Raw genomic sequence first — 14066 nt, 5'->3', positions numbered from 1 at the left:
ATTTGATGGGCAGATAACAGAAGGTTATCTTCCATCTAACTCTTTACCAGAAAGCATAGAAGCGTATTTTCCCAAATTATGAACTATTCCTTTGCGCTGCATTTACTCTACTTCTGCATGTGATGTCCAGTGGCACTTGAGCCATATCTCTCACACATTTCATCATGCAATAGAAGTTCTCATTCATAACACTCCGTTCGATGTCTCACTATGGGATGCGCCTCATCGCGGAGCAAACAGAAGCATCAATCTCATTACGCCAATCCTGATTGGCTGGTGATCTTGACGTCAGCGTAAGGGAATCCACCCCCTATAAGTAGCTTGCGCTACGTCGCATGCGTCATTCAAACACCTCTTCTCGCTTCAGAGCACATCTCGATGGTAGCCGGGCTAGCTTAACAGTCCACAGACTGAACCCAAAGCTAACTTTCGGTCGACGGGCGCTCGCCGGCTACTCTTCTGCTAACACGGGGGCTACAGACTCCAATTAGCTGTCACCCCCCGTCGCTTCTCGGGCATTCTGTATTCACAAGCCCGAGGAGAGTCAGCCCATATTCTGGAGAGAGAGATTCTCTCACTTCTAGAAAAGAGGGCTATAGTACCCGCCGAGCAGAGTCAGAGCGGCTTTTATTCCAAGTATTTCCTCGTTCCCAAACGGGGAGGGAACGGGATTCGGCCAATACTAGATTTGAGGGTTCTGAACAAATATCTAAAAAGATACAAATTCAGAATGCTCACTCACACATCTCTGCTGCGTCTCGTGCGACAAAACGACTGGTTTACATCAGTTGACCTGAAAGATGCGTATTTCCACATCCCAGTATATTACCCACACAGGAAATATCTGAGGTTCGCATTTCAGGGGATCTGTTACGAATACAGAGTACTTCCCTTCGGTCTGTCTCTCAGTCCAAGAGTGTTTGTACGATGTACGGAAGCCGCGATAGCCCCGTTAAGACAACAGGGTATTCGCCTGGCAACCTACCTAGACGACTGGCTGCTTCTCGCACAGTCGGAGCGATGTCCTCGTAAAGCACCTGCTCAACCTGGGTTTCATAATAAAACCCAGGGAAGAGCATGTTGTGCCCAGCACAGACTGTACTCTTCCTGGGTTTACGCCTGAACTCGGTGCCCTTTACAGCCCGCCTGCCAGCGGAAAGAGTGAAAGCTTTCAGAGCTTGTCTCGCTCATTTCCAGCTGCGCAAACATGTTCTCTTCAGATCATGCCTGCGGTTACTGGGGCTCATGGCGTCAGCCATCCTGGTCGTACGACTGGGACGCTTACACATGAGGGAGTTTCAGCGCTGTGTAGCCGCTCTAAAACTAAACCCCGCGCGTCATGGTGCGCGGAGAGTAATGGTTACTGTGAAATGCGTAATGGCACTGCGCCACTGGCTGCACCCGACTTTTCTAGTACGGGGCGTGCCTATGGGTGCTGTCCTTTCACGGAAGGTGGTCACCACGGACGCATGTCTGACAGGCTGGGGAGGTATTTACGAAGGTCGTCCGGTGAGGGGTCTCTGGAGCAGAGACCTCCAGCGGGCGCACATAAATTACCTGGAGCTTTTAGCGGTGTTCCTCACCCTAAAACGCTTTCTGCCTTTTCTCAGAGGACATCATGTCCTCGTGAGGACAGACAACACGACCACAATATAGTATATAAACCGCCAAGGGGGTTTGCGTTCTCTCCAGTTACACATGCTGGCACGCAAACTGATCTTATGGAGCGGCAGACGTCTCCTCTCTCTGAGAGCGACGCGCGTACCAGGAGTGATGAACCTCGGGGCGGATCTACTGTCCAGAGGTGCACCACTATATGCAGACTGGACTCTACATCCAATGATTGTGAGTCAGCTGTGGGTGCGTTACGGCAGAGCCGCGGTAGATCTGTTCACATCAAAAGAAAATGCTCAATGTCAGCTATTATTTTCAATGCGCGATTTAAACGCACCGTTAGGCGTGGACACGCTCGCGCACGTTTTGCCTCCGGGCCTTCTGTACGCGTTCCCACTCCTGGCTCTGATACCCCCAACTCTGGCCAGAGTGAGTGAACAACGCCACACACTTATCCTGATAGCTCCGCACTGGCCCGCAATGTACTGGCTGGCGGAGATATATCAGCTGCTGTGCGGGCAGCCATGGCAGCTCCCACTACGCAGGGACATACTGTCTCAGGCGGGGGGGGGGGCGATCTTTCACCCACACCCAGAGCGCTTGGCACTATGGGCCTGGCCCGTGAGTGGTACAATCTGAATACAGTGAGACTCCCTCAGAAGGTGATAAACACTATTCAGAGTGCGAGAGCTTCCTCCACCAGGTCTCTCTATGACTGTAAGTGGAGGGTGTTTGAGGAGTGGTGCCTTCAAAAAGGGACATATCTCTTTTCAATGTCCTGTCGGGGTGATTTTATCATTTCTACAAGACTTAATTGATAAACACAGAGCTTTCTCTATGATCAAAGTGTACCTGGCTGATATTGCTGCATGCCATGTGGGCTTTGAGGGAAAGACGGCTAGCCAACATCCTTTGGTCTGCCGTTTTATGAAAGGGGCTCACAGGCTCCTCCCTGTTTCCAGGTCACTGGTGCCCTTATGGGACTTGGCAGTGGTTTTAGATGGGCTCACTCTAACCCCATTTGAACCCCTTGAAGAAGCTGACATGAAGCACTTGTCACTCAAGACAGTGCTGTTACTGGCCCTGGCATCCGCCAAGCGAGTCAGTGACATTCATGCGCTATCTGTACATCCTTCATGCACTCAGTTCGCCCCAGGGCAAACGAGAGTGTTGTTGAAGCCCAACCCTGCCTTTATACCTAAGGTGGTTGGTTCATGTACCCCAATTGACATTGAGGCATTTCCTCCGCCGCTGTGTTCCTCCGGGGAACAGCAGCCGGATTTGCTGTGTCCAGTCCGTGCTTTACACACCTATATGGACAGATCAAAAGAGTTTCGTCATAATGACCAACTCTTTGTGTCCTGGGCTAACCCTCAGAAGGGCAAGCCCGTTACTAAGCAACGGCTCTCCCACTGGATTGTGGAGGCAATTGCTTTGGCCTATACGAGTCAGGGTTTGCAGGCACCTTCGGGTCTGCGTGCTCATTCGACTCGTGGTCTGGCTACATCCTGGGCTTTGTTCAAGGGTGTTTCCATCCAAGACATTTGTGCAGCAGCGAGCTGGCCCGAGCAGTGCTGGGCACCTTGTTGAGTCAGAGCTCTACCTGTTAAATTCTGGTTGGTTTGGTGAATTTCGAGATAAGCTCGTCTGGCATGACGGGAGCTACAATATCCAATAGTGAGACATCGAACGGAGTGTTATGAATGTGAACTATAGGTTACTTACGTAACCCCAGTTCTCAGAGTAACATGTAGTGAGATGTCTCACCAGACGGCCCTCCTTGCTATGGTGAAGCGAGAAGAGGTGCTTATTTTGAATGACGCATGCGACGTAGCGCAAGCTACTTATAGGGGGTGGATTCCCTGACGCTAACGTCAAGATCACCAGCCAATCAGGATTGGCGTAATGAGATTGATGCTTCTGTTTGCTCCGCGATGAGGCGCATCCCATAGTGAGACATCTCACTACATGTTACTCTGAGAACTGGGGTTACGTAAGTAACCTATAGTTACTGTCAGCATCAATGTCATAAAACAAGCTCTTGCCTGTTCATTCACAGTTTTTTTTATACTAACTCAAAAAGGTAAGTCACCGGAGGCATTTCTAATTCACATAAAAGAGATGGATTCTGTAATTCAACAGTGAAAGGCTAAGATGTTATTCTGCAATGATGAGGCTGTCCTTGGATTATAGCTGTGTCAGTTTTATACTGCTCTTCTAAAGTCATTGGAACTCTTTTTTTAAATTATGTTAGTGAATATTCAGCGTACTTTTTGAATACAGAAAAACTGACCAGATTGTCACTCTCTCAGATTTTGGTGTAACGCAGATCAGTGGCGCCTGGGACTTACTGTAAGCCTCTGACCTGAGGCTTCACTCTCAGAACGTCCAGCAGGATATGGGCCCCATATGGGCCGATAAGGTTCAGATTGAGGTTTAGCAGCGTGACCTCGGACAGGCTGCTCTTCAGGGCGCCCGCCAGGCTCAGCAGATGTTCGTCTGTCAGGTCTGTGTTCCTCAGTACCAGCTGCTCCACCTCATCGGACGTGCTCAGCACCGTCATCATGGCGTCCAGCTAGGGGCGCAAAACATGAGAAAGGTAGGGAGGAGTGAAAAATATATTTTCTATTGCATGACCTTGCTGGCTTATGATGCTGACATGATGTTGCAAGGATCACCAATAAATGCAAGTACATTATTGAGATTCTAGTTTATCTAATTTGCCAGGCAGAACGTTTTGTAGGATACATCAATTTTGCATCATGATCTCATGAATATCATTGGAAAACTTAAAAGGAGAATATGATGAAGAATAAGAATTCCATTACATTGATTTCATGGCCAAGGAAAGTTGAATCAATGTGTGTGAGAGTAAGCCAGAAACCAGTGAAGTTAGTCTGAAACGTGTGATGTCATCAGGAGACTCACAGAATGTTTTTTTTTCTTGTTATAACCAATTGAGCAGTTTCCTATTGTTGTGTTATCAGCTCTGGAACAGAACATTTCTACATACATTCCCCCGTGTCCTCTTAGTGTTATTCATATCATCTTTTCACAATTCATTGTGTATAGGGAAGTTTGCTCATGTGTATTTACATTTTTGGACTGTCTTAGGCCTTTGGAATAAAAAAGTGATTGAAAAAGGGGCCCCTTTAAGTAGTTCATAGTTTGAGTGTGAGAGCAGCATAACTCCAAAATGTGGCCAAGAGTGAGATGTGAGCGGGGCAGGTGCTGGAGGTTTTCTAAACACAAAGACGGGCCGAGAGTACAGAGAGACATACAGTATGGTCTGGCTGTCGGCCACCTCCACCATGCCACTCTGCTAGACCTTGAGGAATTTTTCAGCGGCTATTGGAAGGTTTTTCATAATGATGCGAAAACGCCTGCCTGTCCCAGATAAAACTCAGTGACCATTTGTTACCACTATGTGTGTTAACCTCCAAATAATGGTTATTTTGTTACAATGTTAAATGATGCATGCTAATGAGGTAAAGGCCCTTCCTGTAATTGTCATAGATTAGATTTTTTTAAATAAAAAAACATATCTAAAATACTGACACTGATATACTTGGTTATCCCTTTGAAACTGCTTTAATATATAAACGAATAACATCTTGAATTTCCACTTTTTCAGTTTTATCACATAAGGGTGACACCTCAATGACCATCATGCAAAAATATTGCCTGTAACTACTTAAAAATGTGGCACTTCGATCATCAGTTCTAACGAACATGTATGCACGCTGCTGCATAATGCAGGAATGGGGTCATTTGGCTCCCATTTGGGTGATTTAATGCCAATAACTTTTTCTGGCAAGAACACAGATTCACCACAGTAGTTTGTGTCGTACACACACCTGCGCCTGCAGGTCTTGTTCTCTAACAGGCTCTTCTCTGCCAGCACTCTGGCTGGCAATGTCCTCTTCTTCCTCTGGCTCTCCATCAGGCTGCAGGACCATGTCACTTTCTGCACTGCGCTCCACATCTGAGCCTGGCGCTCCAGGGAACGATGACAGGCTCTTCTGAAGGCGGCACCTCTCCAGGACTTGGCATTAAAGAGGAACAAAAACAACTCAGGCGTAATCAAACTTTCTCTCCTATTGCCAAGTGCACACAGCAATATTAATAACCAGTGTTGGTGTGAGAATGTAATAATAAAATCTCATATTCAATTTGAGCATTCATGTTCAATAGAGGAAACAGATCTGCTGACTATTTAAACAGCAGGCACGTGCATGTGAAACAAAAAGATGAATAACCTCTCCTAGGGCTGGGCAAGATATCAATATTATATTGATATCATGATAAGAGACTAGATATTGTGTTAGATTTTGGATATTATAGTATAGGTTTGGCTTGTCCTGGTTTTAAAGCTGCATTACAGTAAAGTGATGTCATTTTCAGAATTGACCAGAATTAAATCATTCATTCATTCATGTTAATTGCCTTTTCAATCTTAGACGTTATATCTATTTTAATTGTGATTACATTTTGTTAAAGCATCAACGATCAACACTGCAATACTGACAGGATATCAATATCAAAGATATTGTGATATTAGTATTTTCTTCACATCGCCCAGCTCTAACCTGTCCCACATGTTGTCTATCTTCCTTCAAGCACACATTGATCAATGCATCACTTATTAAGCAAATTCAACAATTTGTTTCTAAGTGTATTACATAAATCAGTAGCAGCACTCCAGAGGGATTTCCATGCTACAGTTTTTTACTCACTGTTTGCCTTGAACCAGTTGTGTTTGTTCGGGCCCTTCTCCAGCGCGGTGCTCATTTCCACACATTCTTTATAGAAGTCCTTCAGTCTTTCCCCGTCTCTGTTTTTCCCATTTGATCCCAGCTCCTTCTGTTTCTCTCCATTCTGCTTAGTCAGTGCTTCCTCATCCTGCAATGAATCTGAGCAAAGAAAAAGTCTTGTTCCTTAATTATGTTTTCAGCCGACGAGAAACATTAAATGGAAATACCACATGCAGATGGAATAAAAGCAGCTGAAAAATAAATAATAAAATAAAAACTGTGCTTACAAAGAACTTTGCTTGTCTTGTTTAATGTCGGCTTCTCTGTCTGTTCATGTCTTGGATTCAATGCTTGTTCTTCACATTTTACTGTCGCCGTTGACCTCTGCGAGACCTCCGAGCCCTTGCTGTCTCTTTCCTCTTCCATTTTATTTCTAGCTGTCTTGCCTTTGCTCTCTTTCTGATTAGTTTGACCCTTTCGTCGTTTCTTCTTGGAGGTCTCTTTAATCCCTGCTACAGCGGGGTCTTCGCTGTCTGTAGATCCACCACCTCCGTCCTTGATGTGTTTTCTCGTCCTCCTTGATGATTTCTTCTCTGGTTTGGCTGGGATAAACAGAGGTGATGATGGACATGACTCTGCAGAGCCTGCATTGGAGACACAAAATAAAAGAGAGAAAGAAATGCTTTGTGGGACAGTTTGTCTTTAAACCAATCCATTGAAATCAAGGACTGGGCCTGAGAAAATGTTGATGAATAAGCTTTAGGAAGTAATGGAAAATGTGGACAATCATTTCCAGGCTTTGTACCATTGCCAGGGCTCTGCTCTACAGGGAGAATCAAGTTCTCCTTTGTGCTGTTGTTCAACTGCTGGCAGGAGCTGTATTTGTTTCGGAGACTTGTACATCTGAAAAAGATGGAAAAGATGCTTTCATTATGACTCACATTCCCTTCCATGTACCAACACCAACACTATCCCCTCATGTCATGCAATATGCATCCTCCTTTAGCGGCCAACAATACATCATATCTGCAGAGCAATGGGTTTACCCGATTGGTTTTGACTGGAGCTAATTTTCGAATATTCTGCCAATGAAATGCTGCCAGAGTTTGAAATCTGACCTGTAGCAGGGCAGCCCACCAGCCAGCCAGGCCAGTCTGAAGCAGCTCTTCCTGCCCTGCTGGAAGCCGGGAGCGTAGCGGTACTCGCAGCAGGAACTGATTCTGGCCACCATGATGCCATTAACGTACAACGTAGCACTGAAGGGGAAGCCTCTGTGCCTCTGAGAGATGAACTGGAACTGCTCTGGGAAACATAAGGAGAAAATGTTATGAAACATTTGAAGGTTGAAGATGATTGTGTTTGATTGTTCTAACAGATCCCTTGTGGTTATCTGACTTTCTTTGCTTGGCTTGTGTTGACGTGAAGGTCAAAAGGTTTAGAAAGGGTTTTCCTTTTGTTCTAAGCTCATGGTCTTTTATGACAATTGGTTTTGTAGCAGCAAGGACATAAAATAGCTGATATTGAAAGTATTTTTGGCTTGGGACCCTGGACGGTCAGTTTAGTTGGTAATCCACATAATTGTGAACCAGGAATTATTAAGAATCACAATTATGCAGAGGTAAAGTTGAAGACTGGTCCAAAAACATCAGCTTCAACCCAGAAGACCACTCTGTGTGCCCAATGTGATACAAAAATGTATTTATTTGTCAGGTAACTTGAGTTCGTATGTAACACAACTTACTAATTTAAACTAAATCATTGATTTCTTTGTCCTGTAGGCCTACCGGTAACTTCAAAACTTCTGTAGATATATACCTTAACCACAATCTGGAAGTTTAGCATTGAAAAATCAGTGCATGATCTATAGAACACACTGTCAGGGTCTGTCTCAGAATATTTCTTCTTTGTCTGTCCTCAACAACCTTCTTTTACAACAAAGACATAAACCACTGTAGCAAATATCTGTAAACAGTGCACAAAAGGGTATATATAGTGCAGCGACGTGCAGTCAGGGGAGGCAGGGGAGGCAGAGCCTCACCTGTCATACTCATAGACTGGTCATACTACAATGTAACGGAAAAACAACTAAAGAAAAAAACTAAATAGTAATAATAATAAAATGTCTCCACTGATCTGTGTTGTAAATGTGATTTATGTATGATTCCAATCGCTTTTTATTGTCAAAATCAGCAAATTTGCCGAGCTCCGCTACAACTACGGGTAGCGATGAGAAGTGAGGCAGGGACGAGCTCTGCCTCACGTAAACCCACAGTAACTTGCTCGAGCGCGGGCACTAATTTAGCGCGGGCACTTATTTTGTGAGCGCGCTCCAGCCAGTTACTGTGGGGTAAGGTGAGGCACAGATGAGCTCTGCCTCACCTCAAAATGCGTCACCTCACAGAAACTGGCTGGAAAGCGGGCCCTAAGCGCATGCCTGCACCATCTCACTGTATGTCACCAATGTAATGTTTGTAGATCCCTTTATTACATTTATCCTCGCCATCCATAGTCTCTAAATAACTTATTTCACGTATATATGATATTTAGGCTCGCTGGGCTCATCATACAACGGCAATGAAAAAAGCACCAGGGGAGGCAGCCATAACCTCTGCCGCACTGAAGGGGGCGCAAGTGAGCCCACAGGTCCTTGTTGCTACTGTTATTCTACGCAGAGACGGTAGACGCGACACAAACAACAAACTAGACTTTTGAAACTACAGGAAGATAAGGAGGACTTTTACAAAAAAGTAATAGAGATTGTTGTCCAGAAGGAGAGCATGGACTTCATCTTCAAGTCAAGGTAAGACCCCAAATGTAATGAAAATGGGATCTTACTAAGAAAGAACAATCCAATATTTAGATTGTGGTTAGCCTATCCTTTTGTTGAACGGTCTGTTTAAAATGAATCGAAACATCAGACCAAAAAAGCTTTTGAAAATAACAGAATATTTCGATTAAAGTCAGAATATAATATTTGTAAATCTGACTCTGAAAGAGTCAGTGCCTCACCAGCCATGAACCACACCGCACGTCACTGATATAGTGTAGTATCAATGCAATACAAATCAATGAAAAGTAAATATAACGTCATAAAAAAGCTTTGTTGAATACTATAGACACTTGCTTTGTTTTATTCCTTCATCTCACAAAGCTACAGAAGATTATGTTATCAGATCGCACACACACACTTCCAGCAGAAATACAAAACATCTTTCATCTGCCTGACACCAAGTGATAGCTGTACAGTGTGTATCGTGATGTAGCAGCAAAACATATGTTATAGTCTTGTCTACTGACTTAGTTTATCAGGTCCAACATCAGCCCTCAGTTCTTCTTTCAAACTACTTCAACTGCCTCAGGCAAAGATCCTCACCACCCATTTCACAATGTTGCTTTGAGGGCAGATGAGTAATTAAACATGTAAAAGGTGGATAACACTTCCAATTACACTCACCTATGATTGATAATGACACTAAATACTCTTTTGAGCACATTTGAAAGCCATTCTAGCAATACAGGCACATATTTGACAGCTCCTACCTCCGGGAGTCACCACGCCTTTGAAGACACAGATGTTTTCCCCTCCGTTGACCTGCTGGAGTACTTTCAGCTCATCTTGAGTTGACCCCAACCCTGACCCCCGACGACCTTGTCCCAGGTAGGTCATTGTCACAGTGACGTTGGATTTCTTGGCCTCTTTTTGTGCCTTTAGGTTATTCTAATATATTGGAAGAAGACAGTGGAAAGACCAAAAAAAGAGTTGACTTTGAATTAGGTTTGATTTAATTTAACTTTAACAGATGTGAGATTACCTGTTTTTTTGGGGTGATCCCCAGTCCTCTGAGAGTTAACGGACGAGAAAGACCCTCTTCTTTTGTCGTACAGGTAAGGACAGGACTGACTCAGCGTCCCTCTGAGTGAACTTAGACTCGACGCCTTCGTTGTGATGGCTGGCAGGTAAACATCGTCTTTACCTGTTCTGCTCGGACGGGTTGTTGCATCATCCAGCTTTTAAGGGTACAACAAATGATAAAGGGGTGAATCCATCTCACACCATATTTTGATCTTAATGTAAACCCTATAACCTTCTTTAACAGCACAAAAAGCATACTGAAAGTAATACTTTTTTATTATTAATTCACGTAAATCGCTTTATATCATGGCATGAGGAAATTAAAAGTAGTTATTGCTGATACCGTAACATTAACTTGTTGAAATGAATAATGATAAATAAATGAAATAAATCATAATAGTTGAACAAAATACATAAATATAGATAACATGACAATAAAATCAAACATCTTCGTAATTAGAAAAGAACAAACTAACATTTTGAAAGCATTTGTGGTCATAAAAACTCATTATCTGTGAAAAAGCTGAAAGCCTACCTTGTAGATCTCCACAGTGTCAGGGTTCTCGAGGACGAGGAGTTTGCTCTTCGCTCTGATCAGGCTAGCGATGGAGTGAATCATTTTAGCATCTCTCCCGGGCTGAGCTGGGATCTGAAAGTGAAACAACCCTTAGAGAAGCTAAAAGTAAGTGAGACATGGATCATAATAAACTTGAGTCAGACACTTACAGGGGTATCTCTGTCTCCTCTGTGGACCCCTCTATAAAAGAGATCCTGGAGGAGACTCTGGCTGTTTCTCCTAGTTCTTCTCATTGATTACTAAGGATAAAGAAAAAGAAAATATATATTTGAACACACAGCTCTTAAAATACACCATTTCATGCTTTTAAATATATGATTTGACCTAATGCTGCCTGAGGATGACGGTATGAACTGCTTAGACTACTGAGTGTACAGGTGGAAATTAATTATGTCTTAACACCAATAATTTAGTTTCCCCACTGTTAACTTACAAACCTCCTTTGTTTGCAGACAGCCTGTCAGTGACGTATCTGTAACATAATCACTTCGTACACAGCAGTGTCATCTGCTGGGCTGCAGAGGAGGCAGCCGGCAGACAGCAGACCTGGGATCAGAAGCCCCTGTATGCATGAGTTAGCCTCAGATGGTCAAATTCCAGAAATATGGGACTTGTGATGAAGAAGGCTTTGAAGTTTCTCAGATAATCACTTTACTGCAGTAACCATACCCACCATAACCTTCCTTGCACCCGTTAGTGGCTGGAAAGAGAACAACCTATTGCAGTTTCTCCCAGAGCATCAGCACAACAAAAATGCGGAAAATAAACAACAAATAGTTGCCATTCAGTGGGACCAAATGTCATTCATATTGCCTTTGTACAATTTATCACTCACCTTTTTCATTTCCAATAAAGTATTCAGAACGTTCACTTAAGTAAAAGAAGTAGCCTGTGATGCACTAAAGATTTTACTGAAATAAAATTACGAAAAAATCAGCACAAAGATGCATACAAAATATAAGGAATGATAAATGAGTGTATTTTAATCCTTTAGTTTGACAAATGTTATTTATATTATACCTTAAAAGTTGTGTAAATACATTCTCATCCTGAAGTTATCTGTCTGTAACATTTTGTGGAGTAGAAAAACATTAACATATTTTCTTTAAAGTTTAAAATAGTGGATAATGAAAATATTCAAGCAATGTAAAGAACAATGTATATAAGTACCCACCACTTTAAACATGTTTTAAATGTTATTTAAAACTAAAATTATTCTGTGACAAACAGATAAAACTAAAATAGCAATTCTTAGTACTGCTGTCTGATAAATACCTTTTTAATATGGTGTTTTTTATTTTCCCCCTAATCACCATTTTCCCATCAAACCCTGACAGGACAGAGATCTTACCTGTTGTCTTGACCGGCTAAGCAGCTGAATGTCTCTTTCCACCAGGCGATCTGATACCTCCAGGCTGTTGATCTCCTGTTCTCTGCTCTCTTCACACGGCCAGCCGCTGACACCTGAGCAGCGGACACCTTTGGCACCGAGCCCCCCGCCTGCTGACACTGTTTCCTCATCCATCTTTAATCTACCCAGACTTGGACATGTGACGTCCTTTATGATTATTTTTCTCATAAAAAGCAACATTAAGGTTTCATCATTTGGTTCATTTGAAATATTTTGTGTGTCACTATCTTGACCTCAGTTTTTCTCAGGTGACTGATGCCAGTATTTTTGCTAGCTGAATCATCGTTAAGCTGTGAAAACCTCTTATATTTGATCACTTCCATGCCAAAAAGTGGGTGATTCATTATGATTGGGAAACACAAAAGACATTTTTGAACTCAGAATATTGAAGTGGAAACATGTACGTCTGGTAATAAGAGCACTATTTTTACTAAATTCTAGGACTGTTCATTTTGTTTCCCCTCACTTCCATTGAAAACATGTTAGGAAAGTATAACTTCCTGACCAGTATCTCATGGGTGAGCAGAGCACGTTGGACCCAAGTGAAGAGAGACAATGGTTTAAACAGAAAATTAAATGTATTCAAGGTTGACTGGATATACAGAGTACAGACCAGAACACTTCTTATTAAACTCAAAGAAACCACAGAAAACCAGAACTTAAATCCATGCAGAACTAATCAGAGGACAAGACACAGCTGGGCAGGACAGGAAAAACACAAGGGCACCAGGTGAACATAATCAGTGATCAGACAGGAGGGAAAACACAGAGACAGGAAGCTACACAGACATGAGAGAGAGGGTGAACACCTTTCAAAATAAAACAGGCAAACAGACAGATATTGACACAGTATGAACATCCACAAATTATTACAGCAAGGAAAACCTACATCAATGTTCATTTGGGCTCCTACATTTCTATTTTAAGAAAAGTTTGAAAAATGGTGCACGTACCATTCACACTTAATTTGTAAGTAAAAAATATGTAAGAAAGAAGAAAAAGAGAGGAAAGGCTAAAATACAGGTTTTCAGGGGGGGAAAAAAGCAACAATAATTGTGCAAAAATAAACTCTTTTTTTATGAAACAATCCCAATTCAGGGTCCATTTACATGCCTTTTCCAGAGCTTTCAGGGTTTCTCCAGGGCTGAAGGTGAAGTCAATCCTAAGTGCCTTAAAACTGCATTATTTCTAAAAACTGCCAGGGGGCGACTCCACTGGTTCCAAAAAGAACCCGATTGTTGTAAAGTCTAGGAAAAAAAATCACCCTTCTGACTCCTTCTCGCCTGATTTATTACCTTAGTTTACAATTCATGAGTTCATGTCTCAATCACAATTGTCAAGGTTTTTTAAAAAAAAAACTATTTATGTTTTGGAAATGATGATGCCAAAAGGTCCCATGTCCTGGCCATTTCTACTGATCATAATTTCATTGTTGAGGTATATAGATTTATATTGTGCAATTTTTCAAAATCACATTGGTTTCTCATACAGCATCTCTGCTGTATGTGTATTCCTAAACGGCTTGTTGGAGCTCCTGCCCCCCCTTCCTGCGAGCCCAGTGGCCGTCTGAGAGACAGCGAAACCCAGCCCGAAACCAGCCCGAGCACACACACACCCGCAGCCTGTGTGTGCGTCCCGCCGTCTCAGGGAGGAGAAATCGGCGAAGCTGCAACTGAGAAAATATTGAGTGTGTGTGTGTGTGAAGTCCGCGGATTGGTCCACGGACTTAATGTAACGACTCCGCGGACGTAACGTAATGGTTCCACGGATTGGTCCATTTGAACCAATGGGTCCATTTGGGTATGGGCACGTCACTGTACCCAGGAAGAAAACAATGGAAAAAGAGAAATCTCCAAC

At 43.0% G+C, this 14066-nt stretch overlaps 1 long non-coding RNA gene across 1 annotated transcript; it reads left to right on the top strand.

The window, feature by feature from the left end:
* The first annotated feature begins 9310 nt into the window (after window positions 1-9310).
* On the top strand, window positions 9311-12861 carry LOC117552107. Its single transcript, XR_004569902.1, has 2 exons — window positions 9311-10026; window positions 10254-12861. It is a non-coding gene; the product is annotated as an uncharacterized LOC117552107 (long non-coding RNA).
* Window positions 12862-14066: the final 1205 nt, after the last annotated feature.

Source organism: Gymnodraco acuticeps, unplaced genomic scaffold (assembly GCF_902827175.1).
Source record: "Gymnodraco acuticeps unplaced genomic scaffold, fGymAcu1.1, whole genome shotgun sequence".
NCBI lineage: Eukaryota > Metazoa > Chordata > Actinopteri > Perciformes > Bathydraconidae > Gymnodraco > Gymnodraco acuticeps.
Note: the sequence above shows the minus strand (reverse complement) of the source record. Positions and strands in the feature narration are given on the sequence as shown.